The sequence below is a fragment of the Macaca nemestrina genome, chromosome 12, assembly GCF_043159975.1.
Source record: "Macaca nemestrina isolate mMacNem1 chromosome 12, mMacNem.hap1, whole genome shotgun sequence".
In the NCBI taxonomy this organism is placed as follows: domain Eukaryota; kingdom Metazoa; phylum Chordata; class Mammalia; order Primates; family Cercopithecidae; genus Macaca; species Macaca nemestrina.
In genome coordinates, this window is record NC_092136.1 from 23,665,507 (window position 1) to 23,677,750 (window position 12,244).

Genomic DNA, 12,244 nt, shown 5'->3' on the forward strand with positions numbered 1-12,244 from the left:
TTTTTTTAAAATAATATTGAAGCCCATATCGAGATTATGGCTGGGGTGAGGAGTAGGGGACATAGAAAAGAAGGGAGGAAAGACAGTGATAAAGTACACTCACAAGAAAGGACTGAGGAGGCTCAACACTTAGTGAAGAAATGGAGAGTCATCATTTATTTTTCTCTACCATGCTATACCTGAAACGTGGAGACATGCTATTGTGTATATATGTGTGGGTATGTGTACGTTTGCATGCATGCATGTGTATATTTCTATGTGCACATACGTGTATATTTCTTCTGGTTATGTGAATGTTTCTGTGATGCTTAGGGTTTTTTGTAGTCAAGGGCAAATAAAATTCCATTTTACACTTGATGAAGACCAATATTTGTCAAAGTTAGACTTTTGACTCTGGTCTTCTATGTATTAGTTTATATCGATATATAGGTCTCTCATATAGAAAGGCAATACTATTGACACACAGTAACAGAGCATAGACTTAAAATTGCTACTCTAAGAAGGTTCTGCGTGCTTTTACATGCTGATATATATAGCATAACAGTTGAAGTTAAAGCCAATTCCAAAATAAGATGAACTAAACCCACATAATAAAAATGGATAACATTATTTAGATCTTACAATATGTCATGTACTATGTTAAGCACTTTCTTTTTCTTAGGTTTTCTTAAACTTTTTTTTTTCTCAAAATGATTTTCTTTTTTTTATTATTATACTTTATGTTCTACGGTACAAGTGCACAACATGCAGGTTTGTTACATATGTGTACATGTGCCATGTTGGTGTGCCACACCCATTAACTCATCATTTACATTAGGTATATCTCCTAATGCTATCCCTTCCCCTCCCCCGACCCCACAACAGGCCCCAGTGTGTGATGTTCCCTTTCCTGTGTCCAAGTGTTCTCATTGTTCAGTTCCCACCTATGAGTGAGAACATGTGGTGTTTGGTTTTCTGTTCTTGCAATAGTTTGCTGAGAATTATGGTTTCCAGCTGCATCCATGGCCCTACAAAGGACATGAACTCATCCTTTTTTATGGCTGCATAGTATTCCATGGTAAACATGTGCCATATTTTCTTAATCCAGTCTGTCATTGATGGACATCTGGGTTGGTTCCAAGTCTTTGCTATTGTGAATAGTGCCACAATAAACATATGTGTGCATGCGTCTTTGTAGCAGCATGATTTATAATCCTTTGGGTATACACCCAGTAATGGGATGGCTGGGTCAAATGGTATTTCTAGTTCTAGATCTTTGAGGAATCGCCACACTGTCTTCCACAATCGATGAAATCGTTTAAAATCCCACCAATAGGGTAAAAGTGTTCTTATTTCTCCACATCCTCTCCAGCACCTGTTGTTTCCTGATTTTTTAACGATTGCCATTCTAACTGGTGTGAGATGGTATCTCATTGTGGTTTTGATTTGCATTTCTCTGATGGCTAGTGATAATGAGCATCTTTTCATGTGTCTGTTGGCTGCAAAAATGTCTTCCTTTGGAAATGTCTGTTCATATCCTTTGCCCACTTTTTGATGGGATTCTTTTTTTCTTGTAAATTTGTTTGAGTTATTTATCGATTCTGACTATTAGCCATTTGTCAGATGAGTAGATTGCAAAAATTTTCTCCCATTCTGTAGGTTGCCTGTTCACTCTGATGGTAGTTTCTTTTGCTGTACAGAAGCTCTTTAGTTTAATTACATCCCATTTGTCAATTTTGGCTTTTGTTGCCATTGCTTTTGGTGTTTTAGACATGACGTCCTTGCCCACGCCTATGTCCTGAATGGTATTGCCTAGGTTTTCTTCTAGGGTTTTTATGTCTAACATTTAAGTCGCTAATCCATCTTGAATTAATTTTTGTATAAGGTGTAAGAAAGGGATCCAGTTTCAACTTTCTACATATGGCTAGCTAGTTTTCCCAGCACCATTTATTATATAGGGAATCCTTTCGCCATTTCTTGTTTTTCTGAGGTTTGTCAAAGATCAGATGGTTGTAGATGTGTGGTATTATTTCTGAGGCCTCTGTTCTGTTCCATTGGTCTATATCTCTGTTTTGGTACCAGTACCATGCTGTTTTGGTTACTGTAGCCTTGTAGTATAGTTCGAAGACAAGTAGCATGATGTCTCCAGCTTTGTTCTTTTGGCTTAGGATTGTTTGGCAATGTGGGGTCTTTTTTGGTTCCATATGAACTTTAAAGTAGTTTTTTCCAATTCTGTGAAGAAAGTCATTTGTAGCTTGATGGGGATGGCACTGAATCTATAAATTACCTTGGGCAGTATGGCCATTTTCATGATATTGATTCTTCCTATCCATGAGCATGGTATGTTCTTCCATTTGTTTGTGTCCTCTTTCATTTCATTGAGCAGTGGTTTGTAGTTCTCCTTGAAGAGGTCCTTCACATCCCTTGTAAGTTGGATCCCTAGGTGTTTTATTCTCTTTGAAGCAATGGTGAACGGGAGTGATTTGGCTCTCTGTTTGTCTGTTATTGGTGTATAAGAATGTTTGTGATTTTTGCACATTGATTTTGTATCCTGAGACTTTGCTGAAGTTGCTATTAGCTTAAGGAGATTTTAGGCTGAGATGATGGGGTTTTCTAAATATACAATCATGTCATCTGCAAACAGGGATAATTTGACTTCTTATTTTCCTAATTGCATACCCTTTATTTCTTTCTCTTGCCTGATTGCCCTGAATAGAACTTTCAACACTATGTTGAATAGGAGTGGTGAGAGAGGGCATCCCTGTCTTGTGCCAGTTTTCAAGGGGAATGCTTTCTCTGTATTTCTTGAATTTGAATGTTGGCCTGCCTTGCTAGGTTGGGGAAATTCTCCTGGATAATATCCTGCAGAGCGTTTTCCAACTTGGTTCCATTCTCCCTGTCACCTTCAGGGACACCAATCAGATGTAGATTTGGTCTTCTCACATAGTCCCATATTTCTTGGAGGCTTTGTTCATTTCTTTTCTACTCTTTTTTCTCTAAACAACTCTTCTCACTTCATTTCATTCATTTGACCTTCAATCACTGATACCCTTTCTTCCAGGTGATCGAGTTGGTTACTGAAGCTTGTGCATTTGTCACGTAGTTCTCGTGTTATGGTTTTCATCTCTATCAGATCATTTAAGGACTTCTCTACATTGGTTATTCTAGTTAGTCATTCGTCAAATCTTTTTTCAAAGTTTTGAGTTTCTTTGTGCTGGGTTCGTAGTTCCTCCTTTAGCTCGAAGCAGTTTGATCGTCTGAAGCCTTCTCCTCTCAACTTGTCAAAGTCATTCTCCATGCAGCTTTGTTCCACTGCTGGCGAGGAGCTGTGTTCCTTTGGAGGGGGAGAGGTCCTCTGATTTTTAGAATTTTCAGCTTTTCTGCACTGCTTTTTCCCCATCTTTGTGGTTTTATCTACCTTTGGTCTTTGATGATGGTGACATACAGATGGGGTTTTGGTGTGGATGTCCTTTCTGTTTGTTAGTTTTCCTTATAATAGGACCCTCAGCTGCAGGTCTGTTGGAATTTGCTTGAGGTCCACTCCAGACCCTGTTTGCCTGGGTATCAGCAGCAGAGGCTGCAGAAGAGTGAATATTGCTGAACAGTGAATGTTGCTGTCTGATTGTTCCTCTGGAAGCTTCATCTCAGAGGTGTACCCGGCCCTGTGAGGTGTGAGATATCAGTCTCCCCCTAGTGGAGGATGTCTCCAAGTTAGGCTACTCAAGGGTCAGGGACCCACTTGAGCAAACAGTCTGTCCGTTCTCAGATCTCAAACTCCGTGCTGGGAGAACCACTACTCTCTTCAAAGCTGTCAGACGGGGACATTTAGATCTGCAGAGGTTTCTACTGCCTTTTGTTTGGCTATGCCCTGTTCCCAGAGGTGGAGTCTACAGAGGCAGGCAGGCCTCCTTGAGCTGCGGTGTACTCCACCCATTTCGAGCTTCCTGGTCACTCTGTTTACCTACTTAAGCCTCAGCAATGGCAGGCGCCTCTCTCCCAGCCTCGCTGCCGCCTTGCAGTTAGATCTCAGACTGCTCTGCTAGCAATGAGGGAGGCTTCGTGGGCGTGGGACCCTCCCAGTCAGGCATGGGATATAATCTCCTGGTGTGCCGTTTGCTAAGACCCTTAGTAAGTGCAGTATTAGGGTGGGAGTGACCCAATTATCCAGGTGTTGTGTGTCACGGTTTCCCTTGGCTAGGAAAAGGAATTCCCTTCCTCTTTGTGCTTCCCGGGTGAGGCGATGCCTTGCCCTACTTTGGCTCTCACTCGTTGGGCTGCACCCACTGTCATGTACCCACTGTCCGACACACCCCAGTGAGATGAACCCAGTACCTCGGTTGGAAATGCAGAAATCACCCGTCTTTTGTGTCGCTCATGCTAGGAGCTGGAGGCTGGAGCTGTTCCCATTCGGCCATCTTGGTGCCACCTGTTAAGCACTTTTATTTGATTATTGTATTTGATTGCCCCAAAAACCTATTGATGGAGCTACTATTATTATGTCTATTTTGTAGATGAGGAAGCTCAGATTTAAATAATTATAGATGAGAAAACTCAACTTCCCATGATGATATACCTGGATAAAGAGTGGCAGAGGTGTATGAAAATACATCATCTTATTCCAGTGCCAACTATTAACCAGTGCATTATATTCAAGATAACCTTGGACCAAGTAGGCAGAGATTAACACTCATTGCAAACCACAGATCATTCTCTAAATGATTCCAGTCAGAATAAAGAATCTATAAACCCACTATTCGAACAAGAGAGAAAAGAAGATATAGAGATTATATGTATACATGCCTATATAAAGAATATTGTATAGATAGATAGATAGATACAACATTCATGGCAATGCAGTGACATTGCTCAGAGGATAAAACATAGAAGAACCTCTCAGCATTCACAAATGTCCTAAATATAACATAAAAATGCATTTCTTGTCATGCTTAATGACTATCTACTGCCACTTTGAGTGACTGGAGCTTCCTTTGCAGATTTTTGTTGTTGTTGTTGTTGTTGAAAACTTTCTCTCTCTGTTTGTCAAACCCAACAGAATCCATAAAAAGCATTAATTCAGAAGCCCCATTGTGGAGCCAAGGCATTATTGAACTACAGTGACAAAGAGAATAAGAGACACAGATGCCACCACAACTGAAGCAGCAGGTTCACACACACTGGAAAGCAGGTATGCTCCCCACAGGACATATTTGGAAAAGCTGGCCACTCCTTCAAAAAGTAAAGCACTTTTACAAATCATATGTATGAATATCAATGCCCTATAAGGTACTATTTGAGAATACACAATAAAATATGGGTAAATCTCGACTGCAATGACATGTTCTAATATAGGCTCAGAAAACCTAGTTTTGTTACTTCTGCACCATAATGCTGTTTCTCAACCCATTTTCTAACTCCAGTGAGTATTAGTCAGGCCCTGTCTCAGTGGGCATTAATTACCTCATACCTAGGTTCTTTTTCAAAGATTATAGAGTGGTAGCCTAATGGCTAAATCACACAACTCACATATTTTTTTCTGCACAGTGTAAGTACATAAATGCACATTATGTGTATAACATACGTAACTGTGTGTATATATATACACACCCATATTTATACACATGTATTCATTATATGTGTGGGTGTGTGTGTGTGTGTGTGTGTGTGTGTGTATAGATACATGTCTCAGTGCTTTAGAATAATGGAGATGCGCTGGCTTCTTTGCCATTGTTTCTTTATAAATTTACATGGCCTGACTGCAACTTTACATACTCCTCAAGTCATTTAAATTGTACCTGTTTTGTATTCTTAACTAGATTGGGCTAAAGGGAAGCATTCTCTCTTTCACTTTTTTTTCAGGGCACAGGCACATCAGCTCTTACATTTAAAAGCAAAATTTTGTTCACTCATGTAGTTTTAGAAAATGTATCATATTCTCAAATGAGTTCATTACCCAGAGAAATTTTGAAGTTCTCAACAAGACCTCTAGTTCCCAGTCATTATTTTATAACCTCTATTATTTTATGTCTGGGAGGGAAGGAAAGTGTCTTAGCTAAAGCTGATACTAGAATATATACCATACTAATTAATGCCAGTCTAGGACTAGAATGAGGTCACCTGACCAGCAGACATAAGTGCTATTTTTCCTACATCAATCTACGTTTAGGTTCTTCATCAATATTTGCTTCAATCTTTTTGGCAACAGCCAGGTAAAAGGATAATTGAATGTCACAAGCTCTATTTTAAAAAGAGGCAAACTTAAATCATTTATTCTTAACTACATAAGTATATCTATATTGTCTGATTCTGTTCTGGATGTGTTGCTCCGGGGTCAGAGAACAAATTTTCAATGACGATGGTGACAAACATCCAAAGGAAGTGACTTCAGTTTCTAGGAAGAATGATGCTCGAGTATACTTACTAGTGTTGTCTTGCTTAGGAGTGCTTGTCTTCCTTTGAGTTACTGTGTTATGCCTCCTCCTAACTTTTCCATAAATAAAAGTATATTTTAGGAAAATGAGAGTGGTAGGGAAAAGAATGAGAACTGCTGTCCATTTTAGAGACCATCTGGTGCAAACCCAAATGCCATTTCAGCTGACCTAGACTTATTGCTTCAAGTATAATTTTTTTTCTTATAAATCTTTTCCTAAGTTTCACTTCATTCACCTTAGATCACATGTGCATTCGGTTGGGCCATGCTCATGCTATGGCAGTGTATTTAGAAAGTGGCTCTTCTGCAGCACTTTCAAATTCCAAGATTAAATACACTCCATTCAAAAAGATACAATCTTTAAGGCACTAGATAGTTTCAGGAATGCAGAACCTTCTTTACTAGGCTCATACTTCCACTCAAGAAAGCCCCTCAGGTTTAGCAATTTCCACCCACCTATTGCATTTCCTTGGAAAGCACAAAGGATGAAAAGAAGTAAATGATCTCTCAAGAAAGCTGAGTTTATAATCAATTTCCTGCTGAAAATGACATCAAAAGTAAATTTGAGTCAATTTTGAAAGGCAAAGAAAAATCTCTCTGTTCCTTCTCAGTCGATATTACTTGTGACTTACAACCACTTAAGTTTTTCTTAATTTTTTCTTCTCCCCTACTCTAGTCCATTGAGGATCAGAGTTCGATAAATTGAAAACTATTAGGAAGAAATACATGACAATTCCACAAAAAAATTATGTAAAGACTAAGAGCATTTAACAGATGAAAACAAGATCAGATGAAGCACAATTTGAAGGAAGATAGAAATGATAACTTTCCATATTTGCAAAAAATTAATAAAAGCCTCAAATGGATGTGGTTCCTAAAAGTAAGTGGGACAGCTCTAAAGAACTAAAGATTTTTATTGAGTATCTGCCATGAATACCGCACTGTGACTGCATCCAGAGGGAAATACAGGGGAATATAAACTTGACAAAGCTCAACCCTTAAGTTAATTACCACATAGGTGAGGGCATAAAATATAGGCTTGTGAAAAATAAATATACAACAAAATGGTAAGCGACTGGTACAGATAGACAAGAAACATTAAAAAAGATTCCAGAAATATCCCTGCATAGAGTATGAGACACTTTTAGTATTTGTGATAAAATTTTTCATTCATATAATCTTTATTGTTATGAAGGAATTTCACACGCATTATCTCTTATTATTCTTAGATTAGCATCATTGCATAGGTGGGTTCCATTTCATAAATAGGTGAACTGGGGATCAAATATTTTACAGAATTTTCTCAATGTTATATGGATGGATAGTGTCAGAATTTTGATTTGAACCCCCAGCTATAGTCCTAAATTGATATAAGATGGTCAAGGTAAATAAAGTACTAGAACTTAAAAGAGTCATTACTTGATTTACCAGTTACATACAGAATGATAAAATAGGTATTGCTTACTTGCCCGTACCTATACTTCTATGAAAAAGCAGAAATCCTTTCTAGAAGGGTAGGTACAGACAAGTATGCAATACTATTAAATATGATACATGAGCTAATTGGAGGAATAATAATGATGAAATAACTTTTGCTGCAACTCTTGGAAGACTTGGATTGTTACTGTGGTGCTCTCCTAAAGTAGGAGCATGTGTTATACAGACATAAAAAGTGGTTCAGAACATCAAGAATTAGAGAACCTTGGGAAAAATCAGTACCTTACCATAAAAGATTCACTATATAAGAGGGGAAAAAATCTTACCATTTGAGAGAAAAGGAGGCAATCCCAGTCTAGGTCGGGGTCTAATCCTTAAGGAGAGAAAACATGTTTTTAAATTTCATTGCTACCATGTTCTAGGTAAAAAGCATTTGAAAAGTTAAATTTCCTAAGGCTTCTTAAGCCTCATCTATTAATGGTATAAATAACCATATAGTAGGTACATAGATCCCACCTTTAGAGTGGAGGCATTTATTGCCCAATTGTCAGGAATATTGCCTGCTGACAGCTTGTGGATTTGAAAACACCCAGAAAGGTGTTTTCAGCCAAAAGATGCCCTATCAAAGCTGATGCCTACCAACGAGGCAGCCCATTAACCAAGTCACTGGGGGGAGCTAAAGGCATAGCTACCTCGATGTGGGACAGGTCTAAAGAGCCTTCCCAGCTTCTGAACTCTACATGAGATCAGCTAGTATCTTCATTATCCCTCAATATTGTTTCATTCTATTATCATTCCATCATCATTATTAGTTAATCATTACTTCATTATATTTCAATTTATCCTTCTGACCAATCTTGCATTGTTCCTTTCTTCATAGGTGTTATAGAGGCCACTTTCTAATACACTTTCTACACACAGTTTTCCATTTGACTGTTTCCTAGTGAATCTCACTTAATGGAGTTGGTGCCTGGAGTGATCATAGAATAAGCAAACCCCAAGGTAGAATATAGAGGCCACTTTCTGATACAATTTCTACACACAGTTTTCCATTTGAATGTTTCCTAGTGAATCTCATTTAATGGCACCAGTGCCCGGAATGATCATAGAATAAGCCAGCCCCAAAGGAGAATTCTGGAGCTCTACCATCTGCTGTGGTAAGTGGAAAGCTAATTGACTCTGGGATGCTCTATTGGTGCAATTATAAAAACTTTTACTGGTGATTAACTAGAATGGATTACCTTGTATGGGAATGCCCTAGCCATGCAATGACTCAGGGAACTCATAGTATCAAGGACAATGGAGTCAGATGACTATTTTTATAATTTTTTATGGGTACATAGTAGGTATCTGTATGTATTGGGTACATGAGATGGTTTGGTAAAGGCATGTAATGCATAATAATCACAGCATGGAAAATGGGGTAACCATTCCCTCAAGCATTTACTATTTTTGTTAAAAATAATCTAAGTATATTCTTTTAGTTATTTTTGAATGTACAATTAAATTATTTTAACTATAGCCACCCTGTTTTGCTATCAAATACTAGGTCTTATTCACTCTTTCTAACATTTTTTGTACCCATTAACCATATCTACCTTTTCCCACTTCCCCACTGCCCTTCCCAGACTCTGGTAACCATCAATATACTCTCTATCCCCATGAGTTCAATTGCTTTGATTTTTAGATTCCAGAAATAAATGAGAACATGTGATGTTTTCTTTCGTGCCTGGCTTATTTCACACACCATAATAAACTTCAGTTCCATCCATGTTGTTGCAAATGACAGGATCTCCTTCTTTTTATGGTTAAATCATACTCCATTGTGTATAAATACCATATTTTATTTATCCATTCATCTGTTGATGGACACAGGTTGCTTTCAAATCTTGTCTGTTAACAGAGCTGCAATAAACATGAGAGTGCAAATAACTCTTTGATATATTGATGTCCTTTCTTTTGAGTATATTGCCAGCAGTACAGTTGCTAGATAATATAGTAGTTGTATTTCTAGTTTTTTTGAGGAACCCCAGAGTTGTTCTCCATAGTGGTTACACTAATTTACATTCCCACCAACAGTATACAAGGCTTCCCTTTTCTACACATCCTCTCCAGCATTTGTTATTGCCTGTCTGGGTTAAAAGCCATTTAAACTGGGATGAGATGATATCACATCATGGTTTTGATTTTCATTTCTCTGATGATCAATGATGTTGAGCACCTTTTCATATTTCTTTGTCATTTGTATGTCTTCTTTTGACAAATGTCTATTCAAATCTTTTGCCCACTTTTAAATCATATCATTATATTTTTTCCTATAGAGTTGTTTGAGGTCCTCATATATCTGAAATCAGATGACTACTGTTCAGTAGCATTGATGCATTAGAAAACCCCAAGGAAAGGTTCAGGTTAATATGCTAGCAATTTAAGGTTAAGTGTGAAAATGAGAGTACCTGCTACACAACTTATAAAAAAGGTTTTTATCTTTTCCATCCTGAGGTCAAAATAGCAAAGATTAAGATGAAGACTGAATCATAAGAATAGCAAAGAAAGATGAATTCTCAGCCCTAGCAAGTCCACTGTGCCAAGTCCAACACCCTAGTTAGGAAGGAGTAGGGCACAGAGACGTGGAGTGGGGGATTCTGGGTCAATACACTAAAAATTCTAGAAACCTAAGATTTCCATGAAGCATCTGGGCACGCAAAAATGTCCCACTTTTTTTCTCTCACCACCGCTCCTACTGTTTGGAGAACAGGTAGAGGATTTGCCTTGTAAGATAATCTATGCCTGCTCAGGATCTATGCCTACCTTATTTCTTAGATGCCAGATATATACCTGGGATTGAGATATAAAACAAGATAACCTGGATATGGAAGCCCTGGGCTTCCTGAAAGATAAAATGGATTATGCCCAGAAGAAGCTGCAGGACCCAGAGCACATGTGCTACCAGTAACCAGCAGAGTAACTATAATACCATATCTTCATGACACAGGATCAAAGGGGAAAAAAAGGCAGGTACTGGGTAGAAAGCTGGATGGGGATAAGTTTATTGATAGGAGAACACTCTGCTATGCCACCAGATTTTAAATCTCTGACATGGACCCTGTGAAACTGTGCTGTTATTCTATTAAGATGGCTCTTGTAAACTTAGACAGAGATCCTCCGTGCCAAGGGAAGGAGAAATGACAGGACCGTGGAAGGTGTAAAAGACGCAGAATATGTAGAAGGGGGAATTAAAAGACTCATAGAACAGGGAAAAACACTAAGTTAGTCATTTAGTCACTGCTGTTAGAGTGGAATCATATAAAGGTCAGGTAATAGGTGGAATGTTGGTCCATATCTAGCTCATAGTGGTCCACTAGGTACATAAACCCAACCAGTGCTTATTTCCTAGTTTCCAAAGATAAAATGGCAATGGACATTCTTGATAATTCACACAACTTTTCACATTACATCCTGATCTATGGGGCCAGAACTATTGGAAAGAGTAGGAAAATCAAGTAAAAAACCTCTAAATTTGCCTTTTTATCCCCAACCAAGATAGTAACTTACAAACAATATCACATCCCAAAAGAAATATCAGAGATTTGTAAACTCCTGCAGACCTAAAAGATAAATGTGGTAGTTTGCATTTAATTCCCCACTTATTCCCTATAAAATATCAGATGCATACCAGAGGATTAAAGTAGACTACCCAAAACTCAACCAAGTAGCACCTCTTATTACAGCTGCTTTGATGAATATGGTAGGTGTGTAAAAGCAAATTAACATGGACTCAAATGTATACACCCATTTATCTAGTAAACACTTTCTTTTTTATCCCTAGTAAGAAGGGGAACAATACATTGTTTATAATCACATAAGATGGACAAGAGTTTACATATTTATTTTTGCCCAGGTTATGCTTAACATTCTTTCTCTCTCTCATATTACAGTACAAAAAGGATTTTGACTATCTTATTCTATGGAACTTTATATTGACTCAGTATATCAACAATATAACGTCAATGACATATGAGTAAAATGTGGAAGCATGCTAGGGGTCTCTGTAAGACACATTAGATTCAGAAAGTGGGCAATACAGCCTATGACAATTTGGGAATCTTTGAAGTTATGCTTGCCTAGAACATACCAGGAAATTTTACGCAAAATAAAGGGAAATTGCTTTTCTCACCACTAAGAATAAAACATATCTGTCTGGTAGCATCTTTGGCATCTGGAAGCAGCGTATTCCACACCTGGAAATACTGCTATGATTCATAAGAATGGAAGAATAGCATCTGGTTTTCTTCTATCAGTACTGATCTGCTTACCAAACACTTGCTTGACCACAATCTTGATATTCTCTTCTAAACAAGCCTTTTTAGTCTTCACAACCTGGTCAGGCTGATAATTTTGTAA

The 12,244-nt window shown here is 38.0% G+C and overlaps 1 protein-coding gene across 24 annotated transcripts in view; it reads right to left on the minus strand.

The window, feature by feature from the left end:
- Positions 1–12,244, minus strand: part of LOC139357469 (endogenous retrovirus group K member 6 Env polyprotein-like) — a 340,316-nt gene that overhangs the window by 307,852 nt on the left and 20,220 nt on the right. For 6 of the 24 annotated variants that reach the window (XM_071074831.1, XM_071074832.1, XM_071074836.1 and 3 more), the window contains exon 3: positions 8,170–8,216. The exons of the other annotated variants lie outside the window; for them this stretch is intronic. The gene's annotated coding sequence lies outside the window, so the exon portion shown is untranslated. The remainder of the gene's footprint in view (positions 1–8,169; positions 8,217–12,244) is intronic. 24 annotated transcript variants of the gene reach the window in all.